A 20,353-nucleotide genomic window follows, 5' to 3' on the forward strand; every position below is an offset into this window, starting at 1 on the left:
TAATAGTAGCTATAAAAGGTTAATGCATGTATAAGATATCTATGCATGCGTACCATAAAAAGATATGACAGGTCAAATGCATGCATACCATGAAGAGATCTGATAGATCAATGCATGCATAAAATATATATGCATGCATACCATGAAGAGATCTGATAGATCAATGCATGCATAAAATATATATGCATGCATACCATACAACGTGTTTTGGACTTTATAAAACTGTTGGTCGAGTTGTTGAGTCTTGTTATATTGGTGTGGTTATTGGAGGAACTGGTTAAGATAGTAGAATGAGAGGTGGCAATGGCATTCATGGTAGTATGCACTCAATAGAGAGTTATGATGAATTGGCATAGTATTCTATGGCAATTGAAGAGCATTCAATTGGCGAATGGTTGAGGAGAATTTGGTGGGGAGCAAGGCTAATAATTGACTAAGCACTGGTGGTAGCATTTGATGTGGTGCTAAAGTCCACCCTATAGGGTTTCCTTAGTACCAAGAACGAGCATTTGATGTGGTGCCAAAGTCCAGTCTATAGGGTTTCCTTGACACCAATAATTCGAAGAAGTGTAGCTCTAGAAATGTGAAGTATCATATTTTCCAGAGCACTGGTATAATGAGCATAAAACTATTGCGATATTGGACTCAGCATTAGACACTCTATGCTTTTGTGATTACGGCAACAAAATATACACCAAGCCATATCTCTCCATGGAAATAGGTGTGGATGTCCCGAATATGTAACTGACGATGGTTGGCCCTAAGGTTATACCCTAGGGTTGACCCTACTAGTGTTGGCCTAATCGATTGAGCAAATTATGTGCCAACTCATATATGCTCATGAATAGAGCCCTATCTTGTAGTGGTTGGGCTCCTTTTGTTGTGGAGTCATTGGATGATGTGTCCCATATCTCTTGGAAGTTTAGAGTGATAAATAAGCATAAGAGAGTCAGACAATTTGCCAATGACATGATAGCTCAAGTGGTGAGGGTGTTTTGCCTAGAACCAAGAGGTCCTGGGTTAAAAACCCCCCTTGGTGCTTCCTCAGCGGCATTGCCTACGGGTGGATAAATAAGGACCTATGGGCGGCTGTCTACGGACGGGGAAACTTGGTAACTATGGGAGGATCTTGGGCCAAAGGCCAATTGAAAAAAAGAAAAAGAAAAAAAAAAGAGAACGAGACAATCATGCTAAGCTCAATCTCTTAGAAGTTTTGGGTGATAAATAAGTAGAAGAGAATGAGACAATCATGCTAAGCTCAAGGAGAGTTCAATGCATACATAGATGCATAAGATCAACTGCATGTATAGACATAAATGCATGCTCTTTAGAGTATAAGAGTATGCTATGCTCAATGCATACTTTTATGCAAGGTCATATATATGTATTTTGCATAAAGCTATGCATTGAGCAAAAATCTATGTATTGATGATAGACTATTCATTGAGCATGATCTATGCATTGAGAATAAATCATATATCGAGAATAGACCACGCATTGAGCATGATCATGTATTGTGAATAAATCATGTTTTGAGAATAGATCATGCATTGAGCATAAAGAGCAATGTATAACTATGTGCAAGCTTAATGCATGTATAGAGCATGGTAAGCTCAATGCATTCATAGGAGCTCTACGTTTTTGCGCATGCATAAGAACTTAATGCTTTACTTAAGCACACATATAAGAGCCTATGAGCTCTCTATACATGCTCTTTTGTATTCGTAGAGATATGCATAAGCATAGCATAGAATGTATAAGAAGAGCTCTTCTTATGCATAAGAATACATAAGAAGATATCTATGCTATGCTATCCATACATAGAGCATGTATAGCATAGAGAATTTTAGTATATGCATAAGAGTACATGTAAGAGCTCAATGCATGTATCAAAACATAGAGAATCTATGTAACCATCTATGTTACATAGAGCTTTTGCGTATATGGTTACATATAAGTAAGAGCTCTATGCATGTATAAGAGCATAGAACATTTACGTAGCCATCTATGGTTACATAGAGCAAATGTGTAACCATGTGTGTTAGCATATAGCTCCTATAGATATGGTAACATCAAAGAGCATCTATGTAACCACCTATGTTTACATAGAGAGCTCTTACATATATGGTATACACAAAGATCTATGATATGCATATGGTTGTGAAGCTTTGAGTAATAAACATGTAGAAGATAATGAGAGAGCCATGCAGGGCTTTTGAAGGATCTTTATGTAACTTAGAAAAGAATCTTTCGTAGTCCCAACTTTGTAGAGCAAACATGCCTGATGACACTCAGGATTGTTGGCTCACCCTAACCCCCCTTGAAACACATCTAACAAGAGATTACCTGGTGAACTGCAATTGTCGTGAGAGGATCTTTCTAATGGCTAAGCTGGTAACCCTTGAGATCTCCAAGCTCTACAACTCCTTGAGAAGCAATTCCATCATGCCTCCCACGAGCATTATCACACCGCCACGTTGCACTATGGGTACTCATCCCTCCTCTCACCTCACTTCACTCACACACACTCACTAGCATGCATTAGGGAGACATATTAGCAAGAGGATTAAAAAGATCAAGACTCTATTGCATAATGGGAGAGTCTCTTGTATTATGAGAGAAATTCACTTATATACATGGCCATAAGTGTTCACACTCACTTAAACTGTGGCCGGCCAGGCACTTTAAGCCCTTAAGAGGCCTAATGCTATTACAATGACTACTCTCATATATATCCATGAAGTACATCACTTAGGACTTCACCCTAACTTACTACCACACGCTCTTGAAGCGGGAATCTACATAAGTATTTTGTCAAACCATTACGAGCGCCCATCCAAGTTGTAGATTTGGACACCATTGCTTCATATCTTGAATGTATGACCTTTTGGTGTATCTACCTTGACTCCCTGATATAAGATAATGGTAGTAGCTCTTGTTAACCCTAGAAATGGGTTAACATTCCCCCCTTCTGCTGGCGAGCACATCCTCGTGATTGTGTGGAAGACCTTTGTGTGGGGAGAATTGATAAGATTTGTTGATGGCTTTTGATGTTGAGTGATGTTCAATGGTCGTTATTCCTTTGGAAGAAATGAGAAGGGCTAGTTAGTAAATGAAAAGGTTAGTGGTTTTTTGGGAATTCCTAACGGGTGGGTGGGTAGGATTTTTTTGGGAATTCCTAACGGGTGGGTGGGTAGGATTTTTTTATGAATTGTTGTATTTTTATATTTGTGTGAGCATGTTTTTTTTAAATGTGTTATTTGCTCACTTTGTTTTTGGCAATCATAAGCAAGATTACATGTGATTTGTGTTAGTGGGGACGCTAAGAAATGTTAATAATGGGGGAGAAGAGAGAGAAGGATCCGGAGGAACGTAGACATAATCATGAGAATGAAATGGTGATTCCCAGCTCCTCATTTGATTCATTGAAGCAACGTTCATCATTTGAAGAAATTGGTCGTCGATGATGTCCCTTTGTATGGCAAGATTCTTGTAAAATGTTGTTAAGTAGTACATGTTCTTGCGTGCTTCTTCCCATGTGCTTTTTATGCTTTTATGTATATTTAAGTGCTCTAATGAAGAAAATATATATGAAGTACAATAATCGAGTCAAATATACTCTTATCAAGCTCCTCTTTTTGTTGAAGTAGCCACTCATTAGCGAAACTTGAAAGAATTACGTCAACTTGCGAGGCTATGATATCTTTACTAATGATTAGAGATCATTGTGTTGTGAAGATTTTTTTTTTGGAGAGATTTACTTTTGAAAGAAAGTTCTAGGCGATGGGTTGTACCATTTCGCCCACCATGGCCCCCTATCCAGAGATATACCAAGAAAGTTGTTGATAGTGAGGCTTTGGTGTAAATGTCCTCGAGTGCATAAGTATGGATATGTACTCATGGAGCAACTGCTCCATTAACTTAATCGAAAGAATAGTAAGCTATAAGCTTAACAAAAATGGAATGGCTATTTAAGATCCTTGGGAGTTGTTTGTGATATTCTACCAATTTTAGGTAGGCTATATGTGTGAATCCCTTATGTTTATGTTTGTGTTTTTTTTTTGTTGGTTACCATGCAACAGGTTCTTGTGGCTACTCTCCTTTTTAAGAGAATAGGTTCTTATGTCTACTGCGTAGCTTCTGTACTTATACGTCACATCCAGAGGGGTGAAAAGAGCATTGTGAGTTTATCTTTGATGTGCTCATAAGTCTCCTTATAGACGTGGGAATTGATTCTTGAATTTTTGGCTCAAATGTTGTCGGGGCGGTAGGTAAGACTGTTGGTTGGTTACCATTGGGGTTGCTTGAACACACAAGCTCTTGTGTAGGTGCTGAATGTACGAGAGTGGTTGAGTGACTTGCTTGGTGTTGCTTAGGTTTCCATTCTTATTGAACTTTAGGTGAAGCTATTGGGGTTGAAGTTGGTGTTGCCATATATATAGGCAGTGATGTGTGTGAACACACTTAGGACCGCCAGGGCACTTTTTCCCTCCTTTTAGGAGGTTTTTTCCCGCGGCTTGTATATGCGCCCATCATTCTAGGGCTAACTTATCTTTGTACATTGACACAATCTAATACACTGTGTGTTGTGTGCATTCTTGCTTCTTCTTCTCCAAGCTTTGTGTGCTTTCCTGCAACCCTAATTTCGACAATTGGTATCAGAGCAGGCATCGGCTCCTAGGGCTACGCTGCTAGCACCCTCCGACTCACGTTCTTCGATTGAGGTGAGCTTTCACGAGCGCTTGCAGGTCCCTATACTCTGTAGATCAGCCCGTAGGGTTGTTTTGAGTAGCATTGCTAAAGTAACCTGGAACTTCAATGTTTTTGTCCATTGGCTCCTCTTGTTGCAAGACCGTTTTCTTTAGGGATGAGTTTAGGTTGTTCGAATGACACCCAAGTGTCTATTGTCAGGATGTTATGACTAGCTCGAGGGGTAATCAACGCACGTTTGCACCTAACATCAGTGCCCGCATAGGGGAAATCTAACCATATCATGATAGAATCCTCAAGAGGAACACACATATGGGACACTCATCCAAGTATCAAAACCCATATCCCAGACCATGTTTGCTTTCATATATAAAAAATATTGAATTGTAATTTTTTGTGCATTGGTGCCACCTATACCAACACATCTGGGGGACCTAGAGAAAGTATTTTGATCCATTGTTTCACCCATAGTGTGTTCCTATGTACATTACTCTAATTATTCCTTGTCACCAACTATCAAGCCCCTTTCACATGAGCTACAAATGACTCTTCTAGCACACACAACTAGACCATTTTTCTCCAAGGCCATGGTGTGATATCATAAGATGTATTCATGCGGCCCCAAACTAGCATTATTGCTTGTCCTTTCTTGACCTTGGGGAAATGTCTTTGTAAATTGCCAACTACTTTGGGCAATTCTAGATTAGTTCACCTATCTAAACATACTAATAGGATTCTCCTCATATGGATACGCATGTGGATACTCATCCCAACATCAATGCATGGAAAAGTCATCCCAGACAAAGATACAAATATAAAGGAGACTATATCATATAAATTAAAGATATCTAAAGACAATCTTATGAATGTTAATGGCTCACACTAACCCCCCTTGAAACACATCCAACAAGAGATTACCTGGTGAACTGCCTGTCCCCGTGAGAATCTTTCCAATGGCCGAGCTCATAACCCTTGAGGTCTCCAAGCTCTACAACTCCTTGAGAGGTAATTCCACCATGCCTTCCTATAGCATTGTCACACCGCCACGTTGCACTACGGGTACTCGTCCCTCCTCTCACCTCACTTCACTCACACACACACACTAGAATGCATTAAGGAGAGATTAGCAATAGTAAGACTCTATTTCACAATGGAAGAGTCTCTTGTATTATGATATGAGATAAATTCACCTATATACATGGTCATAAGTGTTCACACTCACTTAAAGTCTAGCCAGCTGAGCACTTTAGGCTCAGCATTAGGCTCATAGGAGGAGGCCTAATGCTATTACAATGACTAGTCTCATAATATATCCATGAAGTACATCACTTGGGACTTCATCCTAACTTACTATCACATGCTCTTGAATCGGGAATCACAATAAGTATTCCATCACACCATTACAAGTGCCCGTCCAAGTTGTAGATTTGGACACCATTGCTTCATATCTTGAATGTATGACCTTTTGGTGTATCTACCTTGACTCCTTGATGTAAGATAATGGTAGTAGCTCTTATAACCCTAGGAATGGGTTAACATTTCCCCCTTTCTAATGCCGATCATGTCCTCGTGATCGCATTGAAGACCTTTGTGTGGAAAGAATTAACAAGCTTGTAGATGGCTTTGATGTTGAGTGACGTTCAGTGGTTGTTGTTTCTCTGGAAGGAATAAGAAAGGCAAGCTAGTAAATTAAAAGGTTAGTAGTTTATTAGGAATTTATAAAAGGGTGGGGTGGAATTTCTTACGAATGACTGCATTTTTATATTTTAGTATGCATGTTTTTTTTTCTCTTTTTTGGCTCACTTTGTTTTTGGCAATCATAAGCATGGTTACATGTGATTTGTGTTAGTGTGGGAAGCTAAGATATGTTAATAAAGGGAGAGAAGAGAAGGAAGGATCTGGAGAAATAGACATAATCAGAACGAGATAGTGATTCTCAGTTCCTCATTTGATTCATTGAAGCGACATTTATCATTTTAAGAAATTGGCCTTCGATGATGTCCCTTTTTGAGGCAGGATTCTTGTCAAATGTTGTTGAGTAGAACTTGTTCCTACATGCTTCTTCCCATGTGCTATTTTTTCTTTTATATATATGTAAGTGCACTAATAAAGCAGATATATATGAAGTACAAGAATTGAGTCTTATGGAGCTGCTACTTATTGATGTGGCCACTTGTTGATGAGACATGAAAGAATTACGTTGACTTGCGAGGCTAAGATTTCTTTCACTAAGGATTTGAGACCCATGCGTTTGTGAAGACTTGTGTTTGGAGAGGTTTATAATTGAAGGAAAGTTCTAGGCAATGGGTTGTACCATTGACCAGGCTTTCGTCCACCATGGTCCCCCATCCATAGATGTACCTGGAAAGTTATCAATGATGAGGCCTTGGTGCAATTGTCCTCCAATGCATGATTATGGATATGTACTCATGGAGTAGCTACTACATTAACTTAACCAAAAAAATAGTAAGCTATAAGATTAACAAAGATGGAATGGTTATTTAAGATCCTTGGGAGTTGTTTGTGATATTCTACCACTTGTAAGTAGGCCATATGTGTGACTCCCTTGTGTTTGTGTGTTTTTTTTTTGGCTATCACCTTGTGAGCAACAGGTTCTTATGGTGGCTACTCTCCTTTTTGAGAGAATAGCTTCTTATGTCTGCCGCGTAGCTTCTACACTTATGCTTCACATCCAGAGGGGTGAAAAGAGCATTGTGAGTTTGTCTTTAATGTGCTCATAAGTCTCCATTTGCAAACGTGGGAATTGAATCGTGAACTTTTGATACAAGTGTTGTCCAGGCAGTAGGTACAACTTCTGGTTGGTTGCAATTGGGTTTGAATGAACACGCAAGCTCTTGTTTATTTATTGAATGGCTTGTGTGGTGTTGCGTGGGTTTCCATTCCTGTTGAACTTTAGGTGAAGCTGTTGGGGTTAAAGTCGGTGGTGAGGCTGTCTTCACTTGGTTCAATTTTGGCAACTATATGATGGAATTACCATCATAGTATCCTTGTTTATTGAAGCAAGTGCATAGGCACCCATCTTTGATGAACATTATAATTTGGTGTGGCTGATGCTATTGGTGGTGAGGTTTCTTTGTTTGCACGCTTAGGGGACTTTTTGATGTGCTTGGAAATCCAAGCTTTGGTATTTCCTTGGTAGTACCCTTGTGCTTGTAGAAATCTTTTGGGTGCCCACACTTGTTGATATATTGGAGTTCGTTGAGGAACTCGCATAGGCTTTTGTCGACGGTATTGTGGGTTACTTTTTTTTTTCATGGGGCCTCTGAGTGTTACGCTGAGGAACAGGCTTTGATGATCGTGGCACCCAAATCGGATAAGCGCTTTCGTAGTAACCTTGGGCTATAAGTAGCTGCTTCTCTACCCACATTTTGATACCATTAAGATACTTGGATTTTGGTTGTCTTGGTGGATTTGTCTTTTTAATTGAAGGGGAAGGTTTGGGACCCTCCATCACGTTGGTTTGCACTGAGGTTACGGGTTTGAGACTCATGGGTGTTGTTGTTGATGAAGCTTGAGTCCTTTGTGGAGTGGCATTCGATGATGAAGATTTTGAGCATATTGCCATCTCCTTTGGTGAGGTTTGTCAATAAAGAGGCGTTGGCTCCAAGGCTTTTCCTTTGAGTTCCTTATTAGAGATAGATGGATCTTCTTTAGGAATAGCGGTTGATTGCGTGGTTTTAGCATTATACTTTGTTGGTGAGGATGGAGTGGAAGGGGTAGATGCTTTGTCCGAGTTGGTCATTAATGCAGATGGTAGGTCATTGTGTAGAAGGGCTTTTGTGAAAGAGGCTTATAACTTTTTGCGTTTAGCATCATAGAAATCCATTAGTGTTGGATCCTCTTCCATGCAGTATGGTATTGTCAACTCTGTGTCGTTGAACATCATGATGATCCTATCGCTAGTAGCAAAGCACAATGGTGCTTGGGAAGCAATAGTCTATTTATGTCCAAAGATCAAATCTGTTTCCAACACATACTCAATCACAAAATCTTACAAGTAAGGGGGTTAGTTTCAATATACATTGTATGTTCAAAGTACCCCAAACGTGGCTTGTTAAAGTCTTGTGTAAATGGAATTCTTTTAGGATGAGACGTGAGTATTGTGGTTGACCTAACAAATCCCATAACCCGAGAGTCATGAGATTCTGCTCTTGTGTTGGATGAAGTTGTGCTTGAATTGTGGTGATTTTATTGGAAAGTTCCAATCCAACCATAATTCTTGGAACATTCTTAGTAAGATATGTTAGAAGTTCCAACTCCTCCAAGGTGTCGTCCTCCTGTAAGAGTAATTGCACAATGCCTGCAGGAGTGTTCAAGGTGACTATTTGCATGTTTGAGTAGCATAGCTAAAGTAACCTAGAACTTCAATTGCACAATGCCTGCAGGAGTGTTCAAGGTGACTATTTGCATGTTTGAGTAGCATAGCTAAAGTAACCTGGAACTTCAATGTTTTGTCTATGGCTCTGGGGATTTTACTTTGAGTTCCTTGTTAGGGATATTCTTTAGGAATAGTGGTTGATTGCGTGGTTTTGGCATTATACTTTGTTGGTGAGGATGGAGTGGAAGAGGTAGATGCTTTGTCCGAGTTGGTCATTAATGCAGATGGTAGGTCATTGTGTAGAGGGGCTTCTATGGAAGAGTCTTGTAACTTTTTGCGTTCAACATCATAGAAATCCATTAGGATTGGATTCTCTTCCATGCAGTATGGTATTGTCAACTCTGTGTCGTTGACCGTCATGATGACCCTATCTCGCTAGTAAAGCACAGTGGTGCTTGGGTAGCAAGTCCATTCATGCCCCAAAATCAAATTTGATTTTCCAACACATACTCAATCACATAAAACTTACAAGGGGGTTAGTTTCAATATAAATTGTATGTTCAAAGTAACCCAGACATGGCATGTTCCAGTCTTATGTAAATGGAATTCTTTTCGGGATGAGCCGTGAGTGTTGGTTGACCCAACAAATCCCATAACTCGAGCGTCATGAGATTCTGCTCTCGTTGGTGATTTTATTGGAAAGTTCCAATCCAACCATAATTTCTTGGGACATTCTCAATAAGATATGTTGGAAGTTCTAGCTCCTCTAAGGTCTCTTCCTCCCGTAAGAGCAATTGCACAATGACTGTATGAGTGTTCAAGGTGATTGTTTGCATGGATTCAACAAGTGAATACAAGTCATGTATCCAAGTTCTACCAAGGATGACATCATCCTCAAGGGGATTTGGGATAACATGGAATTTAAATTCCACATCTCCATCGATTGTTTGAGCAGCATAGCTAAAGTAACATGGAACTTCAATGTTTTGTCCATTGGCTCCTCTTGCAAGACCATTGTCTTTAGGAATGATTTTAGGTTACCCCAATGACACCCAAGTGTCTATTGTCATGATATTATAACTAGCTCAAGGGCTAATCTTAATGCACATTTATGCTTAACATCATTGCTGGTAGGGAAATCTAACCATACCATGATAGAATCTTCAAGAGGAACCATGGATGTTTCAGCTTCAGATTCAATTTCAGTTTCATATTCCCATTCACTTCCATCCTCTTTTTGGCTCTTAGCTTTTTCAAGAGTACCCAATGTGTATAATAGCACTCTTGGTCCTCTAACAATTCTAACTGAGTTTTGTTTGGAAACTTGTGAATCCTCACAATCGTGTTCTATGGAGTTCTTTATGTCTTGGTATATCTCATGTTTATCCTTTAAAGGTACAAGTGTTGCTGCTATGCTAGCTTTATCCCATGAGGGAAGAGTATTCCTCCAAATGAGGATTTGAGAGACTGCTTTAATTTTGTAAAGGATTCATCGAATTCCTCACGTGCTTTTTCAACCACATAATTCGTGCAATCTACTTCTAAACGACTCTTCTATAGAGAGTGCGTCTTCCTCTTGAAAGGGGAAGCAATACTCCTCAAGTTCTTGTATTTTGGTTTATTTTTTAGGTTTTACATTATGAGGTTCAATCACAACCGGTGATTTTTGTATGACACTCAACCATGCTAAGCATGCTCTCCTGAGATTGCCTTTTGTGTTCCGCATATGTCATGTGATCATGATTTTGTGGTTGGGTGGGTTCTAGTTTCATGATTAGTCAATGAATTGCACCTAGTGCCGAATCAAAACTTGTTTCATCCTCACCTAACGACGTACTAGAATTTAGTTCATCTTCTGACTTTCTTTGGATCGTTAGGTTTTCATTATGTTTACCCATGCGACGAGAACAAGGCATTTCACTCATCACAAGGCATTAAACATTGTGATTGCACTAAACACAAGGCATTTTCACTCATCACAAGGCATTAAACATTGTGATTGCACTAAACACAAGGCATTTCGCTCATCACTAGAAGAGGCATTAAGGATGTTTGGTTTCAAAGGATCTCATCCTCTCTTAGAGATGTCGGTTGTAAGCTTTTAACCAGCTTTTAAGCAAGGTTGCATAGAATTCAGGGAATGACAACTCCGAGATCAATTTTTCATTAGCCATTGCTTCACTTGGTTTAGATGAGGAACATCTCGTATCATGATTATCTTTCATCTGTCATCTAACTATATTGCTTCTTTACAACATTGATCGAATGTTTTCGGGTTGGATACAATGATCAAGTTGTGTAAGCTATTATTTTTTAGGCCCATCATGAAACATCTCTTCAATTGAGCATCATTTAGTTTCTCTCATGGCTCACATCGTGAGTCACATCGTGAGTCCAAGAGTTTTATCCAAAGGATAAAATCTAGGATGGTTTCGTTTTGTTTTCGCTTAATTGAATAGAGTTCTTTCGCTACACTCTACTGATCACCTTATCTTGAAAAGCCGTGGATAAATGATGTTTTCAAGGTTTTGTGGTTTGTCATTGATCACCAGGCATCAATGTGATGAACCATCGGTTAGCCTTTCCCACTAAGCATAGGTTCAACGCATTTACCTTGGTGGGGAAGTTTGGATTTCCAAAGGCTTCCTCTGTTCAAACATTTGAATGAATTGATTTAGGATCAGTTTTTCCATCATATTTACCCATGATTTTGGAAATTTGTATGGCCGTGTTTTTGTATGAGGATTCACTGAGGCCATGTGTGGGTGGTAATGTGGGTAGGACCTCATGTAGTCCTTGGGCAACCCCCCTTCCTAGATTAGTCAGTATATCCAAGGTGTGAGTATTTAGGGGTTGAAAAGAATTGATACCTATAGTATTTGTGGGAATGTTAAGTAAAGGATCAAAGCCCGATGGGATTGAAGTGACAGGGGGGTGTAAAACTATTAGAATTAGGGTTAGGGTTGTAACAATGCACACACACACAAGATAGAGCACACAAACTCACTAGATTAGAATGAACAAATGTGTGCCAGATACAAAAGATAAGTACACACCCCAAAATGAGAAGATAAGAGGGTGTACATATGCACAGGGAAAAAAAACCTCCTAGTGAGGGAAAAAGTGCCCCGCTTGTCCAAGTGTATTCACACACATCGCTACCATATAATGCTACAAATCCCCCCTGGAGTGATAATGTGAATATGTACAGGGTATGGCCGATTAATCTTGAAAAGGCAGTAAGCCCAAAGCTTTACGAAAAGCTTCAAACTTTTCATAGAAGAAGAGCCTTCGTGAATAAATATGCCATGTTGTCATGTGTAGGCACATAGACCAAGCTGATCTCTGTCGTAGAGAGTCTTTCCCTGACAAAGTGGTAATGCACCTCAATGTGCTTAGTGCGAGCATGAAACACTGGGTTCCTCGTCGTAACTGCTAATGCGCTCTGGCTGTCAATGAAAATCGTAGTGCTAGACGATTATCCATACGATTGTCCAACACCCAAATCAATCATAAGATGTCTGAGCCACACACACTCAACAATAGCTGTAAAAGCTGCCCTATACTCAGCTTCATAGCTGGAAGTGGCCACTATAGGCTACTTCTTACTGAGCCATGATATACATGAATCACGAAGGTAAAAGCAAAACCCACTAGTGGAAACTTGTGTGTCATAACATCCGGACCAATCTGAAACACTAAAAGCATGCAGTTGTGACTCACCCCTCTTTGGCTAAAATAATCCAAAATACTGAGTGCCCTGCAAATAGCAAAAAATCCATTTGATATCCTGCCAATGCTTCTTACCTAGGCTATGCATAAATCTACTCAACTATGAGACCGCATACTATATAACTGGCCTCGTGTTGTATACATAAAGAAGGGATCTAATAGCCTGCTGATACAAACTAGCATCAAAAGAATCTCTTGCATCTTGAAGATTAAGTCGAGTACTTGTCTCCATAGGTGTAGCCACAGGTTTACAGTCTTCAAGATTAAACCTCTTCAATAGCTTCTGTGTATATTTAGACTGTAGCATAACAATGCCATCATTACGTTGCATAAACTGAATCCCCAAATAATAATGCAAGGGTCCTAAATCTGACATCTCAAACGATGACTGCAAATTAGCCTTAAAAGGCTAAAATCTGATCTATATCGGGTCCCGTGAGCAGCATGTCATCAAACGTATAGAACGATGTGACCAAAAATGTATCCTTACTCCTCTTCACATAGAGGGTACTCTCTATTGGACTGTTGCAAAGATCATTTGAAACCAAATATGCATGAATCTTCTCATACCATGCTCTAGGAGCCTACTTAAGGCCATAAAGAGCCTTTTTTAACCTACATACTTTAGACTCTTCTCCTTTCACATCAAAACCAAGAGGCTGCGATACATACACCTCCTCATGTAAATCACCATTCAAGAATGCAGTCTTAATGTCCAACTGATGTACATTCCACTTGTGATATGCTACCAAAGTAATGAGAACAAACCTTTTTGTGAAGTAATGAGAACAAACCTTATATATGCCACTCTACCAACTCTTTTGACAAGATATGAGGAACCATTTGCACATGTGACAGTTCCTGCACTTGGGATAGATTCCAAAGATGAGAACAAACCTTTTTGTGAAGTAATGTGCTTACTAGCATCACTGTCAAAGTACCAAGCATCCGATTCTGTCCACTGACATGCATGCATCATGAATAGAAGAGTCATAACTGCAATGTAAAATCCGTCACTGACATTCTGCCACCACTGACATGCATGCATCATGAACAGAAGAGTCATAACTGTAATGTAAAATCCATGCCCAATCATCTTGAGTAAAACTTGCAGATTCCTTCTTCTCTACACTTGGTGCAGATGCATCAACCACAGCCATGCCCAATTCTTTCTTTCCTCCTTCTCTAGCCTTTTCTTGCACTCATGTATTCAGTGCCCTGGTTTCCTGTAATAGTGACACTTGCTCTTCTTTTTAGGCTTATCACTTTCTTTCTCTGCATCCTTACCTAAGGATTCTGACTTTGGCTTATAGACACCATGCAAAGAAGCTTTACCTTTGCCTTTCTGATTAGCAACAAAAGCTTAGTTACCAACTCGCATATTAGATCTGTTTTGTCTAGATTGCTCTTCTTGCAAGAGTATAGAAACCAGTTCATCAAATGTAAGGGCATTTAGATTTCCCTTCATCATGAGTATAAGGGTAGAGGTAAAAATCTGATAAGAATCGAGTAATGCATTGAGAACTGTGGGCACCAATGTACTATCAAAATATATCTCATTCACACTAGCAAGCTACTCCTAAAAATCTTTGATCTTGGTCAAGAAGCTGTCCATTGAATCTCCCTCATTCATGTGCTCAGACTCCAACTATTTGTGCAGACATGCAACACGTGCTTCATTGCGCACCTAGTATAATGCAGCAAGTGCATCCTATGCCTATTTTGAAGTCTTACATGACCGAATATCCGAAATAATACTTCGCTTCACAGAAGGTGTAAGCAATGCATGTGTCTTTGCATGTCTTCCATCCCATCTCGTTTGAGCAGTAGTAGGAGGTATTGGTGGTGCATGTGGAGGAGCCACATCTGTATCAGATTCTACTTCAGATGTACATGCAGCACCTGGTTGCACTGGTAGTTGTGAAATAAGATAAGTTTCACTACCACTGACCACATTCCAAAGACCTTTAGCAACTAATACATGCCTCATCATATAGGACTACAATGGGTAGTTAGTCCCATCAAGTTTGTCCTCATCAGCAGAGACAACATGTTGATATACATCACTACTGCCAGCCATGACTTTCTACCAAATGCAAAATCTTTCAACACACTCCGCAAGTACTCACTAAATGCAACCTTGGATGGCTACCAAAAACTGACTGAATCACTTGTAAAGTGTGTGAAAATTAACATAGAGTAGAGAATAGAGTGTTTTTGACAAAAGTATGATGGTCGATGTTGTTGAAGACAATGTAGATGCTGATGCACACCAAATCTTTGCCACTACACAGCTCAAACACCCAAAATCGAGCACAACCAATCCAAAATGACGCCTCTCCAGAACATCTGCAGAAACCTTGCGATGCCAAAACACGCCTGAATCGCACTCACAATACCTTCTTCTCTTAAGAGGGTATCTCAATCAGAGAAGACAGAAAAATAGGGTCATGAGAGGAGGGAGGCAGACTACTAGATCAAGTGTAAAGGAAGCTAGCTCTGATACCAATTGTTGGAATTAGGGTTAGGGTTACAACAATGCACACACACACAAGATAGAGAAACTTGAGAACACACAAACTCACTAGATTAGAATGAACAAACGTGTGCCAGATATAAAAGATAAGTACACAGCCCAAAATGAGTAGATAAGAGAGTGTACATACGCACAGGGAAAAAAACCTCCTAGTGAGGGAAATAGTGCCCCGGTGGTCCTATAAGTGTGTTCACACACATCACTACCATATAATATTACAAAAACCCTGATGACACACTTGTTGGCATGGCAAATAGTATTGAAAGTTGCAACTAGGGCATAGATCTCAATGGCTCAAAGATGTCAGCCATTGGGTTCAATCCGTGTGTGAGCCGTAGCAATCTCTCTATCGTTGCCATATCTTGACGTTTCTGATTGCTCCTTTAATGAGCAAACACACTTTTTTTTTTTGCTTTTTATATTTTTTCACAGCCTATTACAGCCTCAGGAGGCCTGGCATACTCTTCGTTGGGTCAAAGGAGTGTTCGTTTGCCCTAATAAGCTTAGGCGCTACACGCACGTGAACCTTAGAGATATTTTTTCGGAAAAGGTGCATGCTAGTAGCTTCGTAGATGAAAGAAAAGGTCCTAAAACCTATTTTCCATCATTATCTCAAGGCGAAAAAATTTTTTTGAGAATTTTTTTCATGTTTTACAGCCCACTTTTGAAGGTGTTCCGAAAGGAATTTGGAAAAACTATGTAGGAGAGGTTGTAGTATTTTCGAAGTACTACAACTTTGTCTCTCTGAGTCTTTCGTGATTTTGTCGTGTAGACCCTCAAAAGTAGCCCGAATATGGTTCGTAATCATTTTCGCGTTGTTTTGGGCGATTTTTAGTGCTTTGACTGTTCTGTCTTGATTTTCGGGTCGAATTTTGAGGCTGTTGGTCGAAGGCCAAAACGATCGATTTTAACCTCGAACGGACAAGACTAATTTCGAAGAGCTAGATATCAGCTTTTTGAAGCACTAGAGCACCTTCTCATATTTTAACCTCGAATGGACAAGACTAATTTTGAAGAGCTAGATATCAGCTTTCTGAAGCACTAGAGAACCTTCTCAGATTCACGGTTTAGGAGATACCTGCCTCCAAACAAGGTTGTTTTCCAGAGTTCACGGCATGAAACGAACTTCAAGGATTTTATTAAATTTGATTATTATTATATTTTTTGGGGCACAGGGACTTTTCATGCCGTGAGACACTTAAGGGTTTCACACCATAAACCCTTAAGTGTGAAACAGACTTCACAAAATTTATTAAATTTGTTTTTTTTAGCACAGGGACTGTTTCACGTCGTGAGACACTTAAGGGTTTCATGCTGTAAACCCTTAAGGCGTGAAATGGACTTCGCGAAATTGATTAAATTTGTTTTCTTTTTAAGCACAGGGACTGTTTCACGCCGTGAGACACTTAAGGGTTTTACGCTGTAAACCCTTAAGGTGTGAAATGGACTTCACGAAATTTATTAAATTTGATTTTTTTCCCACATAAGGCCTTAAGACGTGGGCCGTTTTTTTTTCGCATGAGGCCTTAAGGCATGACATGCTTAAGGCGTGAGCCTTCTTTTCTGCGCACCAACTGTTTAACGACATTAGAGTTCAAATGGCTCATGGCGTGAAACACGTGGCTCACATGATGTTTTCTTTAAATTTTGACGCGGACTCCTAAGGCATGAGACCCTAAGGCGTGAAAGTGCAGAAATGGTTCACGGTGTGAGCCTTCTTTTTTGTGCACGGACTGTTCCACGACATGAGACTTCAAATGGCTTATGGCGTGAAACACGTGGCTCACATGATGTTTTCTTTAAATTTTGACGCGGACTCCTAAGGCATGAGGCCCTAAGGCGTGAAAGTGCAGAAATGGATCACGGTGTGAGATACGTGTCTCGCACAGTTTTTTATATTTATTTTTATGTGGAGTCTAGAGGGAAATTCGAACTCCCTTCTTTGGAGGGGAATGTTCTTTGAATTTTAAAATGGGGAGATATGGGCATTTTCCCAAAAAGGTAAGTGGGAATAAAAAAAGTCAACCTTTTTATAACACCCCCTTATACCCTTCATAAATGACCCCCAAAATGGACAAGTGGACAACTCTCATTAGCATCTTCCCATTCAATGCTTGTTAGCCTTAATGAGTTATGTAAAAAAGTATTTAGATATTAATCAAAGATTAATCTTTCCCTCTTTTTAGATTAATCAAGGGCTCTAATTAATCACTAATCACTAATCTTTTCCTCTTTTTAGACTAATCAAGGATTTTAATTAACCACTAATTACTAATTAATTCACACCATTGGATAAAGCATGAAATTGCTAAGCTATGTGCATCAACTCATGTGTAAATTAATGTATAATTAGAGATTAATTAAATTCTTAATTATTATCTCTTCTCTTTAAGCAAAATTAAGCAAAAGAGAGAGAAATTCATCCAATTAATGAAGAACTTGATGTAATTAGATGTTTTGATGCATCTAGATGCTCTCAAAAACATTAATTTTGACTTCTTATATGATAAAATTGGACCCCAAATAACACATTTTCTAAAATTTTTGCCTCTTGAATTAGATTAATTACTCTTAATGACCAAAACCAGTCAATTAAGATAAATTAGTCGATTTCCAAGATTTTTGATGGTTTTGAGAAATTTTTTAAATGATTAAGCTACTCCTAATGGTTGCTAACACTCTAATGCATAAAAAATCAAACAAAAACACACAATTCGAACAAAAATTAACGATTTGATCTCTATGTTTAGCTCTAAAGAGAGAGCTAAAATTCACTAAAAATTGCATTCTCTTGCATTATTTGATGATGCAATGGACGCAAACTAAGCCTAATAAACTCTGTGTGCAAGCCCTAGGAACATTAGAAACCACATTAATAATAACCAAAATAATAAATTAAACAAAAGAAGCATTCTTTACAAAACAAAAAAGAGAGCTATTTCTCACGAAATCGCACACAAATCTCCATCAAATCCATGTCTTTTTCATGGGAAACCATTAATCAGATAATGGGCAATGGGTAATGCATAGATTAGAAAAAAACAATAGAAAAATCCAAGGGATGGCTCCTCAGCAGAGCAGTACAAAAAATGTTAATGGCTCACCCTAACCCCCCTTGAAACACATCCAGCGCAAGAGATTACCTGGTGAGCCGCAACTATCTCGTGAGGATCTTTCCAATTGGCTGAGCTTGTAACCCTTGAGGTCTCCAAGCTCTACAATTTCTTAAGAAGCAATTCCACCACACTGCGAGTGTTGTCACACCTCCACGTTGCACTACGGGTACTCATCCCTCCTCTCACCTCACTTTACTCACACACTCATCAGCATGCATTAGGGGAGAGAGATTAGCAAGAGCAAGACTCTATTGCACAATTGGAGAGTCTCTTGTATTATGAGAGAAATTCGCTTATATACATGGCCATAAGTGTTCACACTCACTTAAACTGTGGTCGGCCAGGCACTTTAGGCTCATAGGAGGCCTAATGCTATTACAATGACTACTCTCATAATATATCCGTGAAGTACTTCACTTGGGACTTCATCCTAACTTACTATCACATGCTCTTGAAGTGGGAATCGCCATAAATATTTTATCACACGATTATGGCGCCTGTCCAAGTGTTGTAGATTTGGACACCATTGCTTCATATCTTGAATGTATGACCTTTTGGTGTATCTACCTTGACTCCTTAATGTAAGATAATGGCGGTAGCTCTTGTTAACCCTAGGAATGGGTTGAACGAACATGTGACACATCTCTTTCAATAACATACTTTGTATCCTCCCAACCCAACAAGCATACTTGTGTAGCTGGCATATTGAGGTGGTAGCATTAATGTATTAGGCATCACATTTAGTTGTATAAGAACCTTAATGGTAGATCCACTAGTTACCATTTCATGTCACACTTGCCATGTATTATTTCCTTTAACCATGAGGCATGCCCTTGTGGTGTTGAGACCATCCCCATCAATAAGGAGGTCCAAAGTTGACATGAACTAATGACTTATGTGTAGAAAATCACCTCTTCTAAGTTACTTTTATTGATGATAAACGATCTTTTTCTTTGACACTTCCAAATGGACAAGAGAGGATAAATATTTATTCTTCTCATTTGAGGATCCTACTTATGAGTATCCTACCTCTATTGATGATGATGAGTATCCTACCTCTTGATGATGAGTGTCATACCTCTATGATGATGAACGATTTTTTTCTTTAACACTTCTAAATGGAAAACAAAGGATAAATATTTATGCTTCTCAAGATAGTATCCTACTTATGTACTCTAAGAAGTACTCCATCTACTATTAACTTCTTCTAATTTAACTACATTCAATTTTACCAATTTATGCTTCTCAAGATAGTATCCTACTTATGTACTCTAAGCAGTACTCCATCTACTATTAACTTCTTCTAATTTAACTACATTCAATTTTACCAATTTCATAAGTGTACTCAATCCATATTACAAAATGCAAGCTCATAATATTCAATTTTACCAATTTCATAAGTGTACTCAATCCATATTACAAAATGCAAGCTCATAATATTCAATTTTACCAATTTCATAAGTGTACTCAATCCATATTACAAAATGCAAGCTCATAATATCTTAATTCCCAATCCTCGAACCTATGTGAAAGTAAACTCGACCATCCGAGTTTACTTTCACAATTCGAGATTACTATCATTGGTCCGAGGCTATTCTATTCCCATGGTCTTTAATCGCCATGGTAAACATGGGCTATGAAAGTAAACTTGGATGGTCCAAGTTACTCATATTCTAGATTTACTTTGTCGAGATTAGAGGCTATTTCATTTCCATGGTCTTTAAATGTGATAACAAACTCGGACTGGGAAAGTAAACTCAAACCACCTTTCAGAGACCGCCAAGAACTATTCTATTTCCATGGTCTTTAATTGCTATAGTAAACTCGGACTATATTGTACATATAAACTTGGACCACTCGATTTTACTATCGCACCTGAGTTTACTATTTGAAACTAACATAAAGTCGTCTGATTCATTT

Source organism: Cibotium barometz, chromosome 27 (assembly GCF_041138505.1).
Source record: "Cibotium barometz isolate CiBa-2024 chromosome 27, ASM4113850v1, whole genome shotgun sequence".
NCBI classification, from domain to species: Eukaryota; Viridiplantae; Streptophyta; class Polypodiopsida; order Cyatheales; family Cibotiaceae; genus Cibotium; species Cibotium barometz.